General features: G+C 50.0%; 1 protein-coding gene across 2 annotated transcripts in view; it reads right to left on the bottom strand.

Moving 5' to 3' along the window:
• nrip1a (nuclear receptor interacting protein 1a) overlaps positions 1-5,873 on the bottom strand; it is a 90,183-nt gene extending 84,310 nt beyond the window's left edge. For both annotated transcript variants that reach the window (XM_086007276.1, XM_086007275.1), the window contains exon 1: positions 5,346-5,873. The gene's annotated coding sequence lies outside the window, so the exon portion shown is untranslated. The remainder of the gene's footprint in view (positions 1-5,345) is intronic.
• Between the last annotated feature and the right edge of the window lie 18,445 nt (positions 5,874-24,318).

The following is a 24,318-nucleotide window of genomic DNA, read 5'->3' as shown; positions in this document are numbered from 1 at the left end:
GGCGCAGCAGCGCGGGACTCCAACGGTTACCACCGCCGCTGACCTCCTGCTGAATTTCGCGGGAGGCGTTGGCGGCACTGCGCCCGGGCGCTAGTTGCTTTGCGCCCCGCGAACGGGAGGCGCAAAGCAACCAAATTTTTAGGCCCAAGTCTCTGGAGTGGAACCCACAACCTTCTGACTGAAGAGGCGAGAGTGCTGCCCACTGAGCCACGGTTTATGCACAGGCTCAACTGAGCTGAAAGGCTCAGGCGGTGACCGGGAGTAGAAATTAATTGTGAAAATAAGATATACTGGTCAATCTCCCAGTGAAGAGCACGATGCTGCAGTGTCTTCACTGGTGGGAGGGTGTAATTACAGCGTGTCAAATTGGCACTCTCATTATAAATGTGGACGCACATTTAAAAGCCGACAGGAAGTGCACAGAGACCCACAAAGAAAGACAGTGAAGAAAAGAGTAGAAGTAAAGCTGAGGTAAATCAGGAAAGTTGGGCCTTTCGATGCTCCGGTTTTACTTTTTCCAGAATTGGGATACCAAAAAAAAGATGTAGGAAATCACACAACACCAGGTTATAGTCCAACAGCTTTATTTGAAATCACAAGCTTTCGGAGCGCTGCTTCTTCATCAGGTGAAGTCAGAGTTCACCTGATGAAGGAGCAGCACTCCGAAAGCTTGTGATTTCAAATAAAACTGTTGGACTATAACCTGGTGTTGTGTGACTTCCTACATTTGTCCACCCCAGTCCAACACCGGCATCTCCACATCAAAAAAAAGATGAAATCAGTAAAACCCCAACAGTTCCTCCAATCGAAAATAAAACCAAAACGTTTCTGAATTTAATTCCACAAAAACAGTTTTGGAAAGAACACACAGAATACCTTAAATAATAGACACGGACAGCTGTCTTCGCAAACAGAAGTGCCAGGAGGAGCGGAGCTGTATCCCAGGAGTAACTTTAATGTAGTAATACGTCCCAAGGCGCTTCGCAGGAGCATAATCCGATAAAAATGGATGCCGAGCCAAAGGCGGCAACATTAGGACAGGTGACCAGGTAGGTTTGAAGGAGCGCCTCAAAAATGAGGAGAGTGAGGTGAAAGGGTTTCGGGAAAGAATGAGTCGGAGGAGCTGATAGCGAGATCAGTGTTGGACCACGCAACGAGGAGGCAGGATGATGGATTCGGAAGCTTAGGAAGAGCAAGGGAGGAAAGTGCAGAAGAACAGAGTCCATTCTAAAATCAATAAAACAGAGAAAGAGCGTAAATATACTTGCCAAACACTTTGTTTTGAGAGTGTCGTAATCCCTTTCATTTCACTTGTGCCACCCAGCTAGTGTGCAATCCTGCAACCTCCCATCAGCTCGCTCCTCAGTGGCCCAGATGGTTAGCACTCTCTCTCCTCGGAGTCAGAAGGTTGTGCGGTTCAACTCCCACTCCAGAGACTTGAGCACAAAAATCCAGGCTGATGCTCCCAGTGCAGTGCTGAGGGAGCGCTACACTGTCGGAGGTGCCGTCTTTCAGGTCAGACATCAAGCCGAGGCCCCGTCTGCCCTCTCAGTTGGGTGTAAAGGTGGATCCCAAAGCAGTATTTTGAAGAAGAGCAGGGGAGTTCTCCCCAGTGTCCTGGTCAATATTCATCCCTCAACAAACATCACTAGAACAGATTCTCTGGTCATTTATCATGTTGCTGCTTGTGGGAGCTTGCTGTGCGCAAATTGGTTTCTGTGTTTCCTACATTACAACAGTGACTATACTTCAAAAAAGTACGTCATTGTCTGTGAAGCACTTTGGGGTGTCCGGAGTTTGTAAAAGGCGCTATGGAAGTGCAAGTCTTTCATTCTTCTCACCTCCTTCAATCTTCCCTTCATTCCAAGAGCGTCAATTCCAAAATTCTCCCAATTTTTTCTCTTCCCTCCCCTCGGACCCTGTATTATCTCTTTACCCCTTCCTCTCCTGCAGGGTGCTGTTTCCCGTCCCTCTGGTCCCTCACCCCCAAGTGGCCGTGTGTGAGCCTAGGCACAGGGCCCTGACAGACTGATCGACCAGGGGGAGCAGCACGGCCGAAACTGATCCCGCCCTCGAGCCAACACCCACACGGACTGCACTTTTCCAGCAAGGGACATTGAGTAGCGATGAGGAGCAGGAACGTTAACCGAGTTTTCCCCTTTCCTAGTCAAGGGGCGGTGAGGCCAGTTGTAGTGCGGCCCAAACACCACCCTGGCTGAGGAGAGTTAACTCACCTCAGACCTTAAATCTACTGGGCCGAATGGCTCAGCACAATTAAGTGTCAAGTGTGGCTCAATGGGTAACACCCTTTCCTCTGAGTTAGCAAAAGTTGTGGGTTCAAATTCCACTTCAGAATCTGGAGCACAAAAATCTGGGCTGACACTCCTGTGCAGTACTGAGGGAGTGCTGCACTGTCGGAGGTGCCGTTTTTCAGATGAGACGTTAAACCGAGGCCCCGTCTGCCCTCTCAGGTGGATATAAAAGGTCCCATGGCGTTAATCTGCAAGAGCAGGGGGAGTTCTCCCCGGTGTCCTGGGGCCAATATTTATCCCTCAATCAACATCACTAAAACAGATTATCTGGTCATTTATCACATTGCTGTTTGTGGGAGCTTGCTGTGTACAAATTGGCTGCCACGTTTCCTACATTACAACACAACAGGTACTTCATTGGCTGTAAAACACTTTGGAACATCCATCCGGTGGTTGTGAAAGGTGCGATATAAATGTGTAAGACTTTCCTAAACACAAGTTACTTTGCAGGAATAACAAACAATCTGCTCACCACTGAGGCAGTCCAATTAAACTGGTTACAACAAACAGCTCGGCACATATGAGAAGGTGGTTATCTTACTGGACTAGTAATCCAGAGAATGCAAGTTCAAACCCGCCTTTGCAATTTGGCTTTATTTTTAAAGCTGGCGTCAGTAAAAGTGACCATGAAGATGTCGGATTGTCGTGAAAACCCAACTGGCTCACTAACGTCCGTTTAGCGAAGGAAACCTGCCATCCGTACCCGGCCTGGGCCTATATGTGACTCCAGTCCCTCACACCAGTGCGGTAAATCTGAACTGCCCTCGCCAGCTCCTCGGTTGTAGTAAACCTTACAAGGCGGCGGCCCACCACCATCACCACCGTCTCAGGGCAACCAGGAATGGGCAATAAATGCCGGCCTTGCCAGCGACACCCACATCCCGAGGATGAATAACGGAAAAAATATATAGTCCCTCCCCGGTATTCAATAACAATACTTAGAGTAGTCCAAACATTGCATGTCGCAGTAAACATTAATTCAGGATTTTAACATATATAGTCACACAAAAAAAAATCCATAACTGAATCATGTAGCCCAGGGTGATAGAAACATAGAAGAAACATAGAAAAATAGGAGCAGGAGTCGGCCATTCGGCCCTTCGAGCCTGCTCCACCATTCAATATGATCATGGCTGATCCTCTATCTCAATACCATATTCCCGCTCTCTCCCCATACCCCTTGATGCCTTTTGTGTCTAGAAATCTATCTATCTCCTTCTTAAATATATTCAGTGACTTGGCCTCCACAGCCTTCTGTGATAGAGAATTCCACAGGTTCACCACCCTCTGGGTGAAGAAATTTCTCCTCATCTCAGTCCTAAATGTCCTACTCCAGATTCCATTCCCGGCCTCTGCTAAATTAGCTAATCTTAACTGGGACGGCGGTCAGACTGCTGCAATTGTCCTCAGTTCCCTGAGTAGGCAAGTGAGGGGGGAAACCAGCCAGGGTTCCTGCTCTTGATCCTAATCCAGTAACACACTGTGTGTGGGGGGGGGGGGGGGCACTGGACAAGGATGGGTTGGGGGCCGGGGCTCTGTCACGATCGCAGCAAGTGGTTTGATGATAAGGCCCTTTGAGGCAGGGAGTGTCCCAAGGCACTTCACAGAGCTGAAGCAGATGGTTTAACAGGACAGACCCACAGTTGAAAAGATCACTTTCCGGCAACGCCTCGATTTTAAAATTCTCATCCTTGTTTTCAAATCCCTCCCTGGCTTCCTCGCCCCATCCCTATCTCGCCAACCTCCTCCAGCCCTGCAACACTCCGAGAACTCTGCGTTCTTCCAATTCGGGCCTCCCCCATACCCTTCGCCCCACCATTGGCGGCCGTGCTTTCAGCCGCCTAGGTCCAGAATTCCCTCCTCCACTAAGACGCTCCGTGAAACCGCTCTCTTTTGACCAAGCTTTTGCTCACCTGTCCTCATATCGCCTCGCGTGACTCGCTGTTAAAATTGTGTGTCCGTTAATCGCTTTACCACGTTAGAGGCGCTATATAAATGCAAGCTGTTGTTGATTCGAGGAGGCCGTCGATAGGTGAGGAGGGAAGGCTTCCAGGAGTAGGGCCAAGATGGCAGAGGGTTCTGCCACTGATGGTGCAGGGGAGGTACGGTGCCCTCTGCAATGCAATTGCCTCCCAGCTCCCACAAGGCAGATCGAGCAACCAGGACCTGTGTGAAAGTGGACCCCATCAAGGGGTCAGCATCTTCACGTGAGGAGGAGGAGGAGGAGGAGGAGGAGGGGGGGGGGGGGTGAAGGAGGAGAAATGGAAAATAAAATCCAAGCGAACCATTATAACCAGATTTTTTTCATAAGCATTAAATTAAACACACAATCAATAAGCTGTGGCTAATATAATTCAAATGATTCACCCTGTAGCCTACTGAGCATTGACTGCTGACCACATCTAAACAACTTTATCATGGCAGGTTAAAAACTCTTGTTTACAAATTCCCTGGTCACCAACACCGACCTTTTAAAGTGGAGAACATTAAGGACATTAAAAAAAAGAGGATATATCCTTAACACTACCAACTCCCCCACACACTGTATAGCCCATTCCCAAGACTGCAAGGGGAAAACAGTACGAAAGGACCTGAATATCAAAATATGATATAAAAATACACACACAACACAAACCAGTGAGATTAACCCTTTAACAACACAATTAAAAATAAACATATTGTACAAACCCCTTTCCTAATAAAAAAAATACAAAAGACGTTCTGATTGCTCGGGATTAGAGTGGGTTATTTGTTTAAGATCCAAGGCCGATGCTTGGAAGAGGGAAGCTCGGCCTTTCTCCTGGAAGGGGATTTAAGGAGAAAGGACGAGGAAATCTATGGAAGCCACTCGGAATCCCGAGGTAGAAATGCCCAGGGACTGGGAACAGCGAGAGCTCCTGGTCAGTTTCAGCAGGGGCTGAAACTGCATTCTGATTGAGCTCGCCTTCTCCCCATTGATGTTACATTTTTTATATATATATCTATATACACACAATTAAATAAATATATATAATGGATGATAGATTCCCTTACCTGATCACACACACATACACACAGAGCAGCTCCGGAAATCCCAATCAGGATGAAGAAACGCTGCCGTTTCAATGGTTAGAAAAAAATTTTAATGTATCATTTTTTTTGTGTTGTTGCCGTTTCCTGGTTTGATTCCGGGTTTGCCAGCGGCCCCTGCCGATGGTGTATCCAAGCGAGGTTCAGGGGACACAAAGTAACCGGCTGTAATGTGTCCTCTCTGTACCTCCCCAGCGGAAAAAAACAGGTCAAAGCAAGGGCCTCTTCCAGAACTGGGGGGAAAAAAATAATAAAATAAACGGAAGATGATTTTTGGAAACTTAATTGCCTGATTTATTTAAACGAGGCCGTGCTTCCCTTTTTTTTCCTCTCTCTCTCTCGCACATACAACACAAACCTTTCCCAGGCCACATGGAGAATGAGGCAGTCGATCTAGACTCAAAGCCTAGGCACCTCCCAGATCAGAACATGTCGAGAGAAAAAAAAACACACACACACATACGACACACTACAGGCTGAAAGCTCCACCAGTCAACACCAGCAAGCTCTGGGGTTAAGCTGGCCCCACAGAGAGACTGGAGCACTCAGTATTTAACCCCTTGTGGTTACAACAAGTCAATCTGGTTGACATTATAAAGGTCTGCCAACATATTTTTTTCAACAAACATTTGTTTTTCCTACTCTCTCTCTCTCTCATTGTATTGATACTGCTTATGACCATTGTCGCTTTGACCACCCTCCCTTCACCCTCTCCAGCTCCAGTTACTAAAAGAAAGGACACCTTAGGAAGCGCCAAAGCGCTTTACGACCAATGGAGTACTTTTTGAATGAGGAACAGAAAATACTGGAAATACTCAGCAGGCCAGGCAGCATCTGCGGAGCGAGAAACAGGGTTAACGTTTCAGGACAGTGACCTTTCTCTCTCGCCACAGATGCTGCCTGACCTGCTGAGTATTTCCAGTATTTTCTGTTCTAATTTCAGATTCCCAGCATCCGCAGTATTTTGCTCTTGTACCAGTATATTTGAAGTGTGGTCACTGTTTGCAATGTAGGAAATGCGGCAGCCAATTTGCGCACAGCAAGGTCCCACAAACAGCAATGTGATAGAAACATAGAAGCTAGGAGCAGGAGTAGGCCATTCGGCCCCTCGAGCCTGCTCCGCCATTCAATGAGATCATGGCTGATCATCCAAATTCAGTACCCGGTCCCTGCTTTCTCCCCATAGCCCTTGATCCCTTTAGCCTTAAGAAATATAATAGACAAATGGCCAGATCATCTGTTTTTGCACAGGTGGGGATGAAGGAAGCCCCAGAGGATGAGGCCAAGGTATCGGCGGGTTTTGCCAGCGAATAAAGTCCGGATTCAGAGGACCAAGACTAGTGGCCCATTAACGGCTGTCGTAAGGAGAGTTCCTGGCGGTGATGTAACCGGTGACATGAATTACATCATTTCTGCCGCCAAGTCGCTAAAATTATTAAAATGCAAAAAAGAAATCCCGGTGCAGTGGATCGGACAGCAGAAAGAACGATGCGCCATGCAAGGATTTCCCAGAGGACAACCTGGAGCATTTGAGCAAAAGCAAAACACTGCGGATGCTGGAAATCTGAAATAAAATCAGAAAATTCTGGAAAACTCTGCAGGTCAGGCAGTATCTGTGGAGAGAGAGAAACAGAGTCAATGTTTCAGGTCAATGTTCTGATGAAGGGTCATCGACCTGAAACGTTAACTCTGCTTCTCTCTCGACAGATGATGCCCTGACCTGCTGAGTATTTCCAGCATTTTCTGTTTTGATTGGAGCATTTGAGGCCTGTTTTTGGCTGAACACGTTCCAGGATCTGAGTCTACTTAAAACCCCTGTCTCTTCCCCTAACCTCCCTCCCCCACTCCACCCCCAATTGCCCCCCACACCCCCAGTCCAATGTTTCCTGTAGGACCACACGGTCATTTTCTCCAGATCAAGACACAATTGAGGAAGGCTATTTGGCCCATCTTGCCTCACCCATCTAGGAAGATCCTGCAGAACTTCATCATAGCATCCAACTGCTGCGTAAATCATTCTAGGGTTTTAGCCTCCATTGCCTTAACCAGAAGTCCAACACATTTTGTTATTCCACCATCAACCACCCACCACCCTGAAACCTCCTTATACACCAGCATACATTGCTTAAGGAGTGTGATGGAATACTCTCCACTTGCCTGGATGAGTGCAGCTCCAACAACACTCAAGAAGCTCGACACCATCCAAGACAAAGCAGCCCGCTTGATTGGCACCCCATCCACCACCTTAAACATTCACTCCCTCCACCACCGGCGCACCGCGGCTGCAGTGTGTACCATCTACAAGATGCACTGCAGCAACTCGCCAAGGCTTCTTCGGCAGCACCTCCCAAACCCGCGACCTCTTCCACCTAGAAGGACAAGGGCAGCAGGTGCATGGGAACACCACCACCTCCAAGTTCCCCTTCAAGTCACACACCATCCTGACTTAGAATTATATCGCCATTCCTTCATCGTCACTGGGTCAAAATCCTGGAATTCCCTTCCTAACAGCACTGTGGGAGTACCATCACCACATGGACTGCAGCGGTTCAAGAAGGCGGCTCACCACCACCTTCTCAAGGGGCAATTAGGGATGGGCAATAAATGCTGGCCTTGCCAGCAATGCCCACATCCCATAAACGAATTTTTTAAAATCCCTCCATAGAACCCACTCCCTCCCTATCGCTGTAAACTCCTCCAGCCCTAAAACCCTCCAAGAACTCTGTGTTCTTCCAATTCTGGCCCCTCGTGCATCTCCCACGCCCTTCACCCCACCACTGGCGGCTGTGCCTTCAGCCATCGAGATGCTAAACTCTGGAATTCCCTGCCTGTACCTCTCCGCCTCTATACCTCTCTCTCCTCCTTCAAGATGCTCTGTAAAACCTACCTCTTTGACCGAGCTTTTGCTAGACTGTCATAATATCTCCTGAAACGTTAACGCTGTTTCTCTCTCCACGGATGCTGCCCTGGCCTGCTGAGTTTTTCTAGCGTTTTCTGTTGTTATTTCGGACTTCCAGCATCCGCAGTATTTTGCTATCGTAATATCTCCTTATGTGGCTCAGAGTGAAATGTTGTCTGATAACGCTCCTGTGAAGTGCCTTGGGGTGTTTTACTGTGTTAAAGGAGTTATATAAACACAATTTGTTGTTACATAGAAGATAGGAGCAGGAGTAGGCCATTCGGCCCCTCGAGCCTGCTCCGCCATTCAATGAGATCATGGCTGATCATCCAAACTCAGTACCCTGTCCCTGCCTTCGCCCCATATCCCTTGATCCCTTTAGCCTTAAGAAATATATCTAACTCCTTCTTGAATATATTTAATGAATTGGCCTCTACCGCCTTCTGTGGTAGAGAATTCCACAGGTTCACCACTCTCTGGGTGAAGAAATTCTTCCTCATCTCAGTCCTAAATGGCTTACCCCTTATCCTTAGACTGTGACCCCTGGTTCTGGACTCCCCGACCATCAGGAACATCCTTCCTGCATCTAGTCTGTCTAGTCCTGCTAGAATTTTATAAGTTTCAATGAGATCCCCTCTCATTCTTCTAAACTCCAGCGAGTATAAGCCCAATCGACCCAATCTCTCCTCATACGTCATTCCTGCCATCCCAGGTATCAGTCTGGTGAATCTTCGCTGCACTCCCTCCATGGCAAGAATGTCCTTCCTCAGATAAGGCGACCAAAACTGCACACAATACTCAAGATGTGGTCTCACCAAGGCTTCAAACCAGTCAATTCATATTCCGTCTATACCAATGGGCCGACGTTTACACAGTAGTCCATGATTTGGGCAGCACCCTTTCCATGTATACGGCATCCATGGTCTCACCCCTATCCACTAGGCCTATATCCTCCTCAAAGAAATTCTTAAACTGGTTAAGCGTGAACTGCTAGTCCATGGGAGCTGTGTCTACATGCTAGCTTTGGTCCAGTGGCAGCACCCTAACCTCTGAGTCAGAAGGTCACGGGTTTAAGCCCCACTCCACTCCAGAGACTTGAGCCCCACAAGCTGGACTGATGCTGAGGGAGCGCCGCACGGTAGGAGCTCTGGATGAAAGCGTAAACCAGGGCCCCGTCCATCTGCTCGGGGGATGGAAACGATTCCACGGCACTACGTGAAGAAGAGGAGAGTTTCCATCTGGTGAAAATCGGTAAATCCTATTTGCCTGGGATATTGCACCTGGATGTAAACCGGATCTAAATATTGACGCACTAAATGATGCTCCTTCAACATTCAAACAATTCACCTCCAGAGCCAGCTTTCTGCTTACCACATTGGATGCGCATTGGCATGCTCCAGGCTTTCATGCTTCGGATAAGTGCCATGGAGGATAGATAAACCACAGATTCACTGAATCACACAGCACAGAAGGAGGCCATTCGGCCCAACATGCCTACGCCGGCTCTTTGAAAGGGCTATCCAATTAATCCTTACCTAAGAAAGGATATACTTGCCATAGAGGGAGTGCAGCGAAGGTTCACTAGACTGATTCCTGGGATGGCAGGACTGCCATATGAGAGGTTGGGTCGACTAGGCCTATATTCACTAGAGTTTAGAAGAATGAGAGGGGATCTCATTGAAACATATAAAATTCTGACAGGGCTAGACAGATTGGATGTGGGGAGAATGTTTCCCCTGGCTGGGGGAGGGTCTAGAACGAGGGGTCACAGTCTCAGGATACGGGGTAGGACATTTAGGACTGAGATGAGGAGAAATTTCTTCACCCAGAGGGTGGTGAACCTGTGGAATTCTCTACCACAGAAGGCTGTGGAGGCCAAGTCACTTAATATATTTAAGAAGGAGATAGATAGATTTCTAGACACAAAAGGCATCAAGGGGTATGGGGAGAGAGCGGGACTATGGTATTGAGATAGTGGATCAGCCATGATCACATTGAATGGTGGCGCAGGCTCAAAGGGCCGAATGGCCGACTCCTGCTCCTATTTTTCTATGTTTCTATCTCACTCAGAGACAATGTTCCCTTAAAGCTGTCTGGACCTCCCAGGCAGCCAGTTCACCCGCTTTTAAATGCAAAAACCACACATGCGCGGATTCTTGAATGGACCGCGCAGCCCCCTTAAAGGGTCCGTGCAGCACGAAAAAATACTAGCAGGAACATTGCTAATATAATCATAGACTGCTACAGCACCGAAGGAGGCCATTCGGCCCATCATTTCTGTGCCGGCTCTTTGAAAGAGCTCTCCGATTAGTCCCATTCTCCCTGCTCTTTCACCCATAGCCCTGTGAATTTTTCCTTTTCAAGTAGTTATTCAATTCCCTTTTGAAAGTTATTATTGATTCTGCTTTTCAGGCAGCGCATTCCCGATCACAACAACTCGCTGCGTAAAAAATTCTCCTCATCGCCCCCTCCCCGGCTTTTTTGCCAATTATCTTCAATCTGTGTCCTCTGGTTACCGACCCTCCTGCCACTGGAAACAGTTTCTCATTTGTTAAATCATTATTTCCCGATTTTCCTCACCTTCTCTCTACCCTTTTCAACCTTGATGGTTTCCTACACTCGCCCTTTCATCAAGATTTCCGAATTTAAAAATGAGAGTGGGAAGACTGATCACAGAATCGCAGAACGAAACAGCACTGAAGGAGGCCATTCGGCCCATCGTGCCTGTTCCGGCTCTTTGGTGGAGCCCACCAGTGATACTGGAAAAGGTCCCGTTTAAGTGATATCTGATAACTTTTCGTGACATTACGGCATTTTTTACTTTGCTTTTTATTATTCCACTGATATACCTATCAATTCATCCAATGAAAAGCGACGAGTTAAGAAAGTAACTATAGGTTTTTATTGGCTAAATAACAGAGCCCACCCTCGTGGGTGATCGGATCCAACAAGGAGGAATACCTGGGCAGGTAGGTGGAGCCATGGGCGGAGTCAGCAGTGGTCAGCCCAGGTATAACAGCGTGACAAGAGGCGACCTCGTATAGTGATACAACAGTGTGAACAGTGATAACCATAGAGTAACGATAGTGAACGACAAAAGTGGTTTACCACATCCACCAACAGTCACCCACCACCCTGAAACCTCCTTATACACCAGCATTCCTTGCTTAAATCCCTCCATAGAGCCCGCTCCCTCCCTATCGCTGTAACCTCCTCCAGCCCTAAAACCCTCCAAGAACTCTGCGTTCCTCCAATTCTGGCCTCTTGTCCCACTCCCTTCACCCCACCATCATGGCTCAGTGGGTAGCACACTCACCTCTGAGTCAGAGGATTACATCGGATATACGGCACAGAAACAGGCCATTCGGCCCAACCAGTCCATGCCGGCATTTATGCTCCACTCGAGCCTCCTCCCGTCTTTCCTCATCTAAACCTATCAGCATCACCCTCTATTCCCTTCTCCCTCATGTGCTTATCTAACCGCCCCTTAAATGCATCCATAATATTCGCTTCAACCACTTCCTGTGGTAGCGAGTTCCACATTCTCACCACTTTCTGGGTAAAGAAGAGAGCTGTGGGTTCACGACCCACTCCAGAGACTTGAGCACAAAAATCCAGGCTGACACTCCAGTGCAGTGTTGAGGGAGTGCTGCACTGTCGGCGGTGACGTCTTTCAGATGAGACGTTAAACCGAGGCCCTGTCTGCTCTCTCGGGTGGACGTAAAGGATCCCATGGCACTATTTCGAAGAAGAGCAGGGGTGAGTTCTCCCCGGTGACCTGACCAATATTCATCCCACAACCAACATCACTAAAAACAGATTATCTGGCCATTATCACATTGCTGTTTGTGGGATCTTGCTGTGCGCAAATTGACTGCCGCATTTCCTACATTACAACAATGACTACACTTCAAAAAGCACTTCATTGGCTGTAAAGCGCTTTGGGACATCCTGAGGCTGTGAAAGGCGCTATAGAAATGCAAGTCCTTTCTTTCTTTTACACTACAGTTAGCTCAGTGGTAAATAGCCCAATGTGACACTGAGTTCCAGGGCTGGCTTTTCCTTTGTCTGCACTACAGAGTCACGGTAGGATTGCCCTGACCCCTGCCCAGTTTCCTGGGTCAGCGGGGGCCATTAGATATTCATGGTGGGTTTTCCGGTGGGATTCCTGCCAGTCGTGGGAGCCCACCAGTGGCCTGGCAGGAATAGCTGGGTGCAGGGTTGCCATGTTCCCTTGTTGTCGTAAGTGACCCAAGGGCCGTAAATATGGCTGGAGGGTCAGCAGGCCATCGGCGAGGTGGTGGGGCGGGGGACAGTAGTCCATCTCGTCAGAGGTGCGCCCCAAGCGGGGGACGGGGGACGGGGGAATGGGGGACAGAAACAGAGACAAAGCAGAAAGCCTAGGCCACAGGCTTCTTCCACTCAAAATATTGACGTGTCATCGCCAACGTCCTTAAGCTTCAAGTCAAATCCTACCCCAAAGGGTTGTCGGGCTGGTTAACCTTAAAGTCTCTGTACGCTCCTTTGGCCTTGGGTATCGCTGCTGCAGCTGGTTCGCTTCATGAGGGGTTGGGGGGAGGGGGAGTGGTGGGGGGTGGTTTGAGGCCGAGTGGCACAGTGTGGATTGCCATGGCAACGTGCTGTGTCACGGAGTGGCAGGATGCAACCAGCTGGCACTAAAACAGAGTACGAGTTACAGAATCGTTCGGGCATTGAACCTATGAGCATCTCACCTCTCAGCCAAGACGGTTAAGTGTGGGGAGGAGGGGGGGATTATAATAAAATGGCGCTAAAATTAAAAAATTAACAGCAGCATCAAAGTGCAATGAAATAGCAAAACAGAGCTGGAGATAAACTGTGCAAAGGTGTGAACATTGCTCACAGCACCACAGGCGGAAAACACATTCTGCAACAGGTCACCTCAGGACCCCACCATTGCAGACAGGATGGCCACCCGCTTGGTTTTGACCCAGACTGTCTGGTTTCCAGGGATAGACGCACGGGGCTTCAGATCGTTTAAAAAACAAGCAGAATAAGTCAGGATTGCGCTTTCCTGGATTTGGAAATTGCCGAGCGGCCCCTGTTCCGCAATGGTGCAGGCAAGTGTGGCCCCCATTAGATAATGGTACAGTCACGGGTGGTTCCCATTGGACAATGGTACAGTCACGGGTGGTCCCCATTGGACAATGGTACAGACACGGGTGGTCCCCATTGGATAATGGTACAGACACGGGTGGTCCCCATTGGATAATGGTACAGACCCGGGTGGTCCCCATTGGACAATGGTGCAGACACGGGTGGTCCCCATTGGACAATGGTACAGACACGGGTGGTCCCCATTGGACAATGGTACAGTCACGGGTGGTCCCCATTGGACATTGGTACAGACACGGGTGGTCCCCATTGGACATTGGTGCAGACACGGGTGGTCCCCATTGGACAATGGTGCAGACACGGGTGGCCCCCATTGGACAATGGTACAGTCACGGGTGGTCCCCATTGGACAATGGTACAGACACGGGTGGTCCCCATTGGATAATGGTACAGACACGGGTGGTCCCCATTGGACAATGGTACAGTCACGGGTGGTCCCCATTGGACAATGGTACAGACACGGGTGGTCCCCATTGGATAATGGTACAGACACGGGTGGTCCCCATTGGACAATGGTACAGACACGGGTGGCACCCATTGGATAATGGTACAGACACGGGTGGTCCCCATTGGACAATGGTACAGACACGGGTGGCACCCATTGGATAACACGGGTGGTCCCGATTGGACAATGGTACAGTCACAGGTGGTCCCCATTGGCCAATGGTACAGTCACGGGTGGTCCCCATTGGACAATGGTACAGACACGGGTGGTCCCCATTGGATAATGGTACAGACACGGGTGGTCCCCATTGGACAATGGTACAGTCACGGGTGGTCCCCATTGGACAATGGTACAGACACGGGTGGTCCCCATTGGATAATGGTACAGACACGGGTGGTCCCCATTGGACAATGGTACAGACACGGGTGGCACCCATTGGATAATGGTACAGACACGGGTGGTCCCCATTGGACAATGGTACAGACACGGGTGGCACCCATTGGAAAACACGGGTGGTCCCGATTGGACAATGGTACAGTCACAGGTGGTCCCCATTGGCCAATGGTACAGACACGGGTGGTCCCCATTGGACAATGGTACAGACACGGGTGGTCCCCATTGGACAATGGTACAGACACGGGTGGTCCCCATTGGACAATGGTACAGACATGGGTGGTCCCCATTGGACAATGGTACAGACACGGGTGGTCCCCATTGGATAACGGTACAGACATGGGTGGTCCCCATTGGATAATGGTACAGACACAGGTGGTCCCCATTGGATAATGGTACAGTCACGGGTGGTCCCCATTGGATAATGGTACAGACACGGGTGGTCCCCATTGGACATTGGTACAGACACGGGTGGTCCCCATTGGACAATGGTACAGACACGGGTGGTCCCCGTTGGACATTGGTACAGACACGGGTGGTCCCCATTGGACAATGGTACAGACACGGGTGGCACCCATTGGACAATGGTACAGACACGGGTGGCACCCATTGGATAATGGTACAGTCACGGGTTGTCCCCATTGGACAATGGTACAGACACGGGTGGTCCCCATTGGACAATGGTACAGACACGGGTGGCACCCATTGGACAATGGTACAGACACGGGTGGCACCCATTGGACAATGGTACAGACACGGGTGGCACCCATTGGACAATGGTACAGACATGGGTGGCACCCATTGGACAATGGTACAGACACGGGTGGCACCCATTGGACAATGGTACAGACACGGGTGGTCCCCATTGGACAATGGTACAGACACGGGTGGTCCCCATTGGACAATGGTACAGACACGGGTGGTCCCCATTGGACAATGGTACAGACACGGGTGGTCCCCATTGGACAATGGTACAGACACGGGTGGTCCCCATTGGATAATGGTACAGACACGGGTGGTCCCCATTGGACAATGGTACAGACACGGGTGGTCCCCATTGGATAATGGTACAGACACGGGTGGTCCCCATTGGATAATGGTACAGACACGGGTGGTCCCCATTGGATAATGGTACAGTCACGGGTGGTCCCCATTGGATAATGGTACAGACACGGGTGGTCCCCATTGGACATTGGTACAGACACGGGTGGTCCCCATTGGACAATGGTACAGACACGGGTGGTCCCCATTGGACATTGGTACAGACACGGGTGGTCCCCATTGGACAATGGTACAGTCACGGGTGGTCCCCATTGGACAATGGTACAGACACGGGTGGTCCCCATTGGATAATGGTACAGACACGGGTGGTCCCCATTGGACAATGGTACAGACACGGGTGGCACCCATTGGATAATGGTACAGACACGGGTGGTCCCCATTGGACAATGGTACAGACACGGGTGGCACCCATTGGATAACACGGGTGGTCCCGATTGGACAATGGTACAGTCACAGGTGGTCCCCATTGGCCAATGGTACAGTCACGGGTGGTCCCCATTGGACAATGGTACAGACACGGGTGGTCCCCATTGGATAATGGTACAGACACGGGTGGTCCCCATTGGACAATGGTACAGTCACGGGTGGTCCCCATTGGACAATGGTACAGACACGGGTGGTCCCCATTGGATAATGGTACAGACACGGGTGGTCCCCATTGGACAATGGTACAGACACGGGTGGCACCCATTGGATAATGGTACAGACACGGGTGGTCCCCATTGGACAATGGTACAGACACGGGTGGCACCCATTGGATAACACGGGTGGTCCCGATTGGACAATGGTACAGTCACAGGTGGTCCCCATTGGCCAATGGTACAGACACGGGTGGTCCCCATTGGACAATGGTACAGACACGGGTGGTCCCCATTGGACAATGGTACAGACACGGGTGGTCCCCATTGGACAATGGTACAGTCACAGGTGGTCCCCATTGGATAATGGTACAGACACGGGTGGTCCCGATTGGATAATGGTACAGACACGGGTGGTCCCCATTGGATAATGGTACAGACACGGGTGGTCCCCATTGGATAATGGTACAGACACGGGTGGTCCCCATTGGACAATGGTACAGACACGGGTGGTCCCCATTGGACAATGGCACAGACACGGGTGGTCCCCATTGGACATTGGTACAGACACGGGTGGTCCCCATTGGACAATGGTACAGACACGGGTGGTCCCCATTGGACAATGGTACAGACACAGGTGGTCCCCATTGGATAATGGTACAGACATGGGTGGTCCCCATTGGACAATGGTACAGACACGGGTGGTCCCCATTGGATAATGGTACAGACATGGGTGGTCCCCATTGGACAATGGTACAGACACGGGTGGTCCCCATTGGATAACGGTACAGACATGGGTGGTCCCCATTGGATAATGGTACAGACACAGGTGGTCCCCATTGGATAATGGTACAGTCACGGGTGGTCCCCATTGGATAATGGTACAGACACGGGTGGTCCCCATTGGACATTGGTACAGACACGGGTGGTCCCCATTGGACAATGGTACAGACACGGGTGGTCCCCGTTGGACATTAGTACAGACACGGGTGGTCCCCATTGGACAATGGTACAGACACGGGTGGCACCCATTGGACAATGGTACAGACACGGGTGGCACCCATTGGATAATGGTACAGTCACGGGTTGTCCCCATTGGACAATGGTACAGACACGGGTGGTCCCCATTGGACAATGGTACAGACACGGGTGGCACCCATTGGACAATGGTACAGACACGGGTGGCACCCATTGGACAATGGTAGAGACACGGGTGGCACCCATTGGACAATGGTACAGACATGGGTGGCACCCATTGGACAATGGTACAGACACGGGTGGCACCCATTGGACAATGGTACAGACACGGGTGGTCCCCATTGGACAATGGTACAGACACGGGTGGTCCCCATTGGACAATGGTACAGACACGGGTGGTCCCCATTGGACAATGGTACAGACACGGGTGGTCCCCATTGGACAATGGTACAGACACGGGTGGTCCCCATTGGATAATGGTACAGACACGGGTGGTCCCCATTGGACAATGGTACAGACACGGGTGGTCCCCATTGGATAATGGTACAGACACGGGTGGTCCCCATTGGATAATGGTACAGACACGGGTGGTCCCCATTGGATAATGGTACAGTCACGGGTGGTCCCCATTGGATAATGGTACAGACACGGGTGGTCCCCATTGGACATTGGTACAGACACGGGTGGTCCCCATTGGACAATGGTACAGACACGGGTGGTCCCCATTGGACATTGGTACAGACACGGGTGGTCCCCATTGGACAATGGTACAGACACGGGTGGCACCCATTGGACAATGATACAGACACGGGTGGCACCCATTGGATAATGGTACAGTCATGGGTGGTCCCCATTGGACAATGGTACAGACACGGGTGGTCCCCATTGGACAATGGTACAGACACGGGTGGCACCCATTGGACAATGGTACAGACACGGGTGGCACCCATTGGACAATGGTACAGACACGGGTGGCACCCATTGGACAATGGTACAGACACGGGTGGTCCCCATTGGACAATGGTACAGACACGGGTGGTCCCCATTGGACAATGGTACAGACACGGGTGGTCCCCATTGGACAATGGTACAGACACGGGTGGTCCCCATTGGACAATGGTACAGACACGGGTGGTCCCCATTGGACAATGGTACAGACACGGGTGGTACCCATTGGACAATGGTACAGACACGGGTGGTCCCCATTGGACAATGGTACAGTCACGGGTGGTCCCCATTGGACAATGGTACAGACAGGGGTGGTCCCCATTGGACAATGGTACAGACACGGGTGGCACCCATTGGATAATGGTACAGACATGGGTGGTCCCCATTGGATAATGGTACAGACACGGGTGGTCCCCATTGGACAATGGTACAGACACGGGTGGCACCCATTGGACTATGGTACAGTCATGGGTGGTCCCCATTGGACAATGGTACAGTCACGGGTGGTCCCCATTGGACAATGGTACAGTCACGGGTGGTCCCCATTGGACAATGGTACAGGTGGGACCAGCCCTGTTTTGCACACAAGAGCAATAATTCTTGTCTGCAATGCTCTGCTCCCGGCCAAGTTTGGGCCGGACAGAAGGTGACAATCCGGATTACACACACAGTAGCAGACAGGGGCAGCTGAGTAACAAGCCCCTATAAAGCCCCAAAATCACAGCCCCGGACACAGGTAGGGTGGGGTTGCTCCGCTGCAATGAGTCCCTTCGTGCCTCGCTTACAGACCCAAGGCTTGCAATACAAACAGCAGCAGATGTACAGAAAGAAAACACAAAGGTGACACAAAAATAATCAGTGACAGTTGCTTCATGCAAACAGCCCTCGTCAACCCTGGATGCAAAAAAAAACATTTGCATGTCAAGGAGGTCCCTTCAGAAGAGCAGCAAGGCAAACAACCCGATCTGACTGGGTCTCTGCCCACTCATCAGCTACAACATGCCAGTCAGGCATAAGGGTTACTTAAAGGGGAATTGTACTCATCGAGTGTGTCATACTGTCACAGCGGGAGTCTTACTGCACAGAATCAGTCACTTAGCCGTGGAACCCCAGGGCTGCCATCTGTCCAGTTTCGGTCCAGATTTGCAGCCGGCCATCTGCATGTTTGGAAGATATAAACCAGACATAGTTTCCTTTAATACGGAGGCTGGACAAGCTGGGGCTGTCCTCCTTAGTGCAGCGAAGGTTAAAGGGAGATTTAACAGAGGCGTTCAAGGTTATGAGGGACTTTTGATAGAGTAGATAGGGAGAAACTGGTTCCGCTGGCCGGAGGGTCGGTAACCAGAGGACACAGGCTGAAGGTAATTGGCAACAAAGCCAGGGTGGTGGGGGAAGGGGGGGGTGGAGGTGAGGAGAAGTTTTTTTACACAGCGAGTTGTTGTGATCTGGAACGCGCTGCCTGAAAGGGTGGTGGAAGCAGATTCAATAATAACTTTCAAAAGGGAATTGGATAAATACTTGAAGGGGAAAAATTTACAGGGCTGTGGGGGAAGAGCAGGAGGGGAGTGAGACTAATTGGACAGCTCTACCAAAGAGCTGGCACAGGCACGATGGGCCGAATGGCCTCTTTCTGTGCTGTATGATTCTATGATTCTATGGCAAAGAGTCAACAAGTTAAGGTACTGGGAAAAACAGTCATGACATCTTGAAGGGCTTTCCCCTCAATTATAGACCCTCCTCTACCTCATCTCTCCTCTTCTGAGTGTCCAACCGTGCTTTAGGGGACAGTTTCAAGAGTGCCAGTAGCCCCCACGGTACATCATCCAAGTGGTCATTTGTCTTTTGTACTCTGGACAGCGAGAACATAAGAACATAAGAATTAGGAGGAGGGGTCGGCCATACAGCCCTTCGAGCCTGCTCTGCCATTCAATAAGGTCCTGGCTATATAAATGCACGTTGTTGTTGTTCTTATTCCATGTTGAAAGGTCTGACTCCTGGAGGGGGGCAGGCAGGGGGGCTGGTGGTGTGGGGCGAAGCTTCTTGACAATGAAGACAACACTGGAGCTATTTATTGTCCATCCCATTGGATCCCTAGGGCATTAAGAGCCAGCGAGGACAGAGGGAAGTGTGGGATTGGAGTCATACATAGGCCAGACCAGATAGGGCAGCAGGTTCCTTTCACTGAAGACTCATAGTGACTTCAACTCCACTTTCCCACCCGATCTCCATATCCCTTGAATCCCCTAGAGTCCAAAGATCTATCGATCTTAGACTTGAATATACTTAACGACTCAGCATCCACAGCCCTCTAGGGCAGAGAATTCCAAAGATTCACAACGCTCTGAGTGAAGAAACTTCTCCTCATCTCAGACCTAAATGGCCTGAGCTTGGTCATCCTGAGACTATGCTCCCTAGTTCTAGACTCTCCAGCCAGGGGAAACAACCTCTCGGCATCTACCCTGTCAATTCCCCTCAGAATTTTATACGTTTGAATGAGATCCCCTCTCATTCTTCTAAACTCCAGAGAGTATAGGCCCATTCTACTCAATCTCTCCTCATCTCAGGAATCAATTTAGTGAATCTTTGTTGCACCCTCTAAGGCAAGTATATCCTTCCTCAGGTACAGTCCCAAAACTGCACACAGTATTCCAGGTATGGCCTCACCAGGGCCCTGTACAATTTCAGCAAATATGAGCAGGCTATTTTACAATGGGAACAAGGGGCGAGCTGGGCTCTGGCCTCACATGCTGTCCAGATCGATGGGTATGGTAGCCTGGTGTTTGTGGTGCTGCTGCAGCAACCTAGGGGTGGTGAGTTCGAATCCCACCATGACCAGTTGTGACAACTGAATTTAATAAATCTGGTCATTTGCACCAAGGAAAAGGGGCAATGAAAGCTGTAGGTTGTCACAGCAACTCAATCGGCACACCATGGGTCTTCAGTGAAAGGAACCTGCTGCCCTATCTGGTCTGGCCTATGTATGACTCCAATCCCACACTTGCCCTCTGACCTCGCTGGCTCTTGATGCCATAGGGGTCCAATGGGGTGGGCAATAAATACTTGCAGTGTTGTCCTCATGCCAAGAAGCTTCGCCCCACACCACCAGCCCCCCCTTTCCCTTGGGCTGATACGTCCCCCGACCTGCCCACCCCACTCCAAGAATCAGACCTTTCAACATGGAATAACAACAACAATTTGCATTTATATAGCGCCTTTAATGTCATAAAGTGTTCCAAGGCACTTCACAGGAGCGTTATCAGACCGAATTTGACACCGAGCCGGTATTTGGGCAGGTGACCAAAAGTTTGATCAAAGAGGTAGATTTTAAAGAGTGTCTTAAAGGGGGAGAGAGAGGTAGAGAGGCGGAGAAGTTTAAGGAGGGAATTCCAGAGCTTAGGGCCCAGGCAGCTGAAGGCACGGCCGCCAATGGTGGAGCGATGGAAATCGGGGATGCGCAGGAGGCCAGAATTGGAGGAGCGCAGAGATCTCGGAGAGTTGTAGGGGACTGGAGGAGCTTACAGAGGTAGGGAGGGGGGCGAGGCCACGGAGGGATTTGAACACAGGGATGAGAATTTTAAAATTAAGGTTGCTGCTGGCCCGGGAGCCAATGTAGGTCAGTGAGCACAGGGGGCGATGGGTGAACGGGACTTGGTGCGAGTTAGGACACGGGGGCAGCAGAGTTTCGGATGAGCTGAAGTTTACGGAGGGTGGACGATGGGAGGCTGGCCAGGAGTGCGTTGGAATAGTCGAGGCTGGAGGTGAGAAAAGGCACGCATGAGGAAGGTGAGTTTCAGGAATTTCTGGTCCGTACGTCTCGGTGGAATGTGTTTCCCCATTGAGGGAGTATTGAGGAGATGGTACTTGCTGTACAAGAGTTGTTGATGCTGAGGGTTTGACCACGCAAGTTAAATGGACAATTGGAACAACTCTCTTGGGAAGTTAATGGTTTATTTCAATCCGAGATCCGAGGCAATTTCCAGCTGCATGCGGTTCTCAGCCTCCAAATCATTAGCGCTATGGCAGGTTTGCGAGAAGGCCAGGCTACGAGTTTTCCGGGAATGCACAGAAGGAAAACATCCGATGCACCAGGAAGCATTGAACTTTGAACCCCGGCTGAACCTTGTACCAATCAGTAACAGGAAGGTGGGACTTTGCACAGGGAACCTGAGGTCAGGGTGCAAGGTCTGCAGCTCGATCAGGCTAGACTTTGTTCATATGAAACTAGATTATTAACTCTCTTGGGCAAACAATATATGCGCTGTGTTAGCATTGGGACAAAAAGGAGATTGGGCTGCTCTTACTCATATATGGTGGAAAAGATAAGTGTTCGAAAATAGGAACTCAGACACACACACAATGAGTGCACCCATTCTAGTTCAGGCTCCTACTGTTAACATCAAACATTCCCAAGTATGGGTTAGATACAGAGTAAAGCTCCCTCTACACTGTCCAATCAAACACTCCCAGGGCAGTTACAGCACGGGTTAGATACAGAGTAAAGCTCCCTCTACACTGTCCCATCAAACACTCCCAGGGCAGGTACAGCACGGGTTAGATACAGAGTAAAGCTTCATCTACACTGTCCCATCAAACACTCCCAGGGCAGGTACAGCATGGGTTAGATACAGAGTAAAGCTTCATCTACACTGTCCCATCAAACACTCCCAGGGCAGGTACAGCATGGGTTAGATACAGAGTAAAGCTTCATCTACACTGTCCCATCAAACACTCCCAGGGCAGGTACAGCACGGGTTAGATACAGAGTAAAGCTTCATCTACACTGTCCCATCAAACACTCCCAGGGCAGGTACAGCATGGGTTAGATACAGAGTAAAGCTTCATCTACACTGTCCCATCAAACACTCCCAGGGCAGGTACAGCATGGGTTAGATACAGAGTAAAGCTTCATCTACACTGTCCCATCAAACACTCCCAGGGCAGGTACAGCACGGGTTAGATACAGAGTAAAGCTTCATCTACACTGTCCCATCAAACACTCCCAGGGCAGGTACAGCACAAGTTAGATACAGAGTAAAGCTTCATCTACACTGTCCCATCAAACACTCCCAGGGCAGGTACAGCATGGGTTAGATACAGAGTAAAGCTCCCTCTACACTGTCCCCATGAAAGGCTCCCAAGACAGTACAGCACAGGTTAGGTACAAAATAAAGTTCACTCTACTCTGTAACATCAAACGCTCCTGAATCAGGTCCAGCAAGGGTTTGATACAGAGTAAAGCTTTCTCTACACTGTCCCATCAAACACTCCCAGGGCAGGTACAGCACGGGTTAGATACAGAGTAAAGCTGCCTCTACACTGTCCCATCAAATACTCCCAGGGCAGGTACAGCACAGGCTGGATACAGAGTAATGCTCCCTCTACACTCTCATGAATCTTATCATTCATGAAGAAATGACTCATGAAATAACACTGGGCGGCCAGATGGTGGCGCCGTCCAAGGAGTAAAAATATTCGGGCGGGGGCCCAGCTTGCCCAGGACATTTTTGTAACCAGGAACTAGTGATGTAACTAGAATCTCATGGCTGTGAAAGTTAATGAAAGCCTTGTTTTGTACTCAACCAAGTGCTTAGTGAGTTTTCTTACATCATACACTGTCCCGTCAAATACTCCCAGGGCAGGTACAACATGGGTTAGATACAGAGTAAAGCTTCATCTACACTGTCCCACCAAACACTCCCAGGGCAGGTACAGCACGGGTTAGATACAGAGTAAAGCTCCCTCTACACTGTCCCATCAAACACTCCCAGGGCAGGTACAGCACGAGTTAGATACAGAGTAAATCTCCCTCTACACTGTCCCATCAAACACTCCCAGGGCATGTACAGCACGGGTTAGATACAGAGTAAAGCTCCCTCTACACTGCCCCATCAAACACTCCCAAGACAGGTACAGCATAGGTTAGATACAGAGTAAAGCTTCCTCTACTCTGTCACATTAAACACTCCCAAGGCAGGTACAACACGGGTTAGATAAGGAGGAAAGCTCCCTCTACACTGTCCCATCCAACACTCCCAGGGCAGGTACAGCACGAGTTAGATACAGAGGAAATCTCCCTTTACGCTGTCCCATCAAACACTCCCAGGGCAGGTACAGCATGGGTTAGATACAGAGTAAAGCTCCCTCTACACTGTCCCATCAAACACTCCCAAGACAGGTACAGCATAGGTGAGATACAGAGTAAAGCTTCCTCTACTCTGTCACATCAAACACTCCCAAGGCAGGTACAACACGGGTTAGATAAGGTGTAAAGCTCCCTCTACACTGTCCCATCCAACACTCCCAAGGCAGGTACAGCACGAGTTAGATACAGAGGAAATCTCCCTCTACGCTGTCCCATCAAACACTCCCAGGGCAGGTACAGCATGGGTTAGATACAGAGTAAAGCTCCCTCTACACTGTCCCATCAAACACTCCCAGGGCAGGTACAGCACGAGTTAGATACAGAGTAAAGCTTTCTCT

The sequence above is a fragment of the Somniosus microcephalus genome, chromosome 14 (assembly GCF_052327205.1).
Source record: "Somniosus microcephalus isolate GS21.2 chromosome 14, FLI_Smic_1.0, whole genome shotgun sequence".
Lineage (NCBI taxonomy): Eukaryota > Metazoa > Chordata > Chondrichthyes > Squaliformes > Somniosidae > Somniosus > Somniosus microcephalus.
Note: the sequence above shows the minus strand (reverse complement) of the source record. Positions and strands in the feature narration are given on the sequence as shown.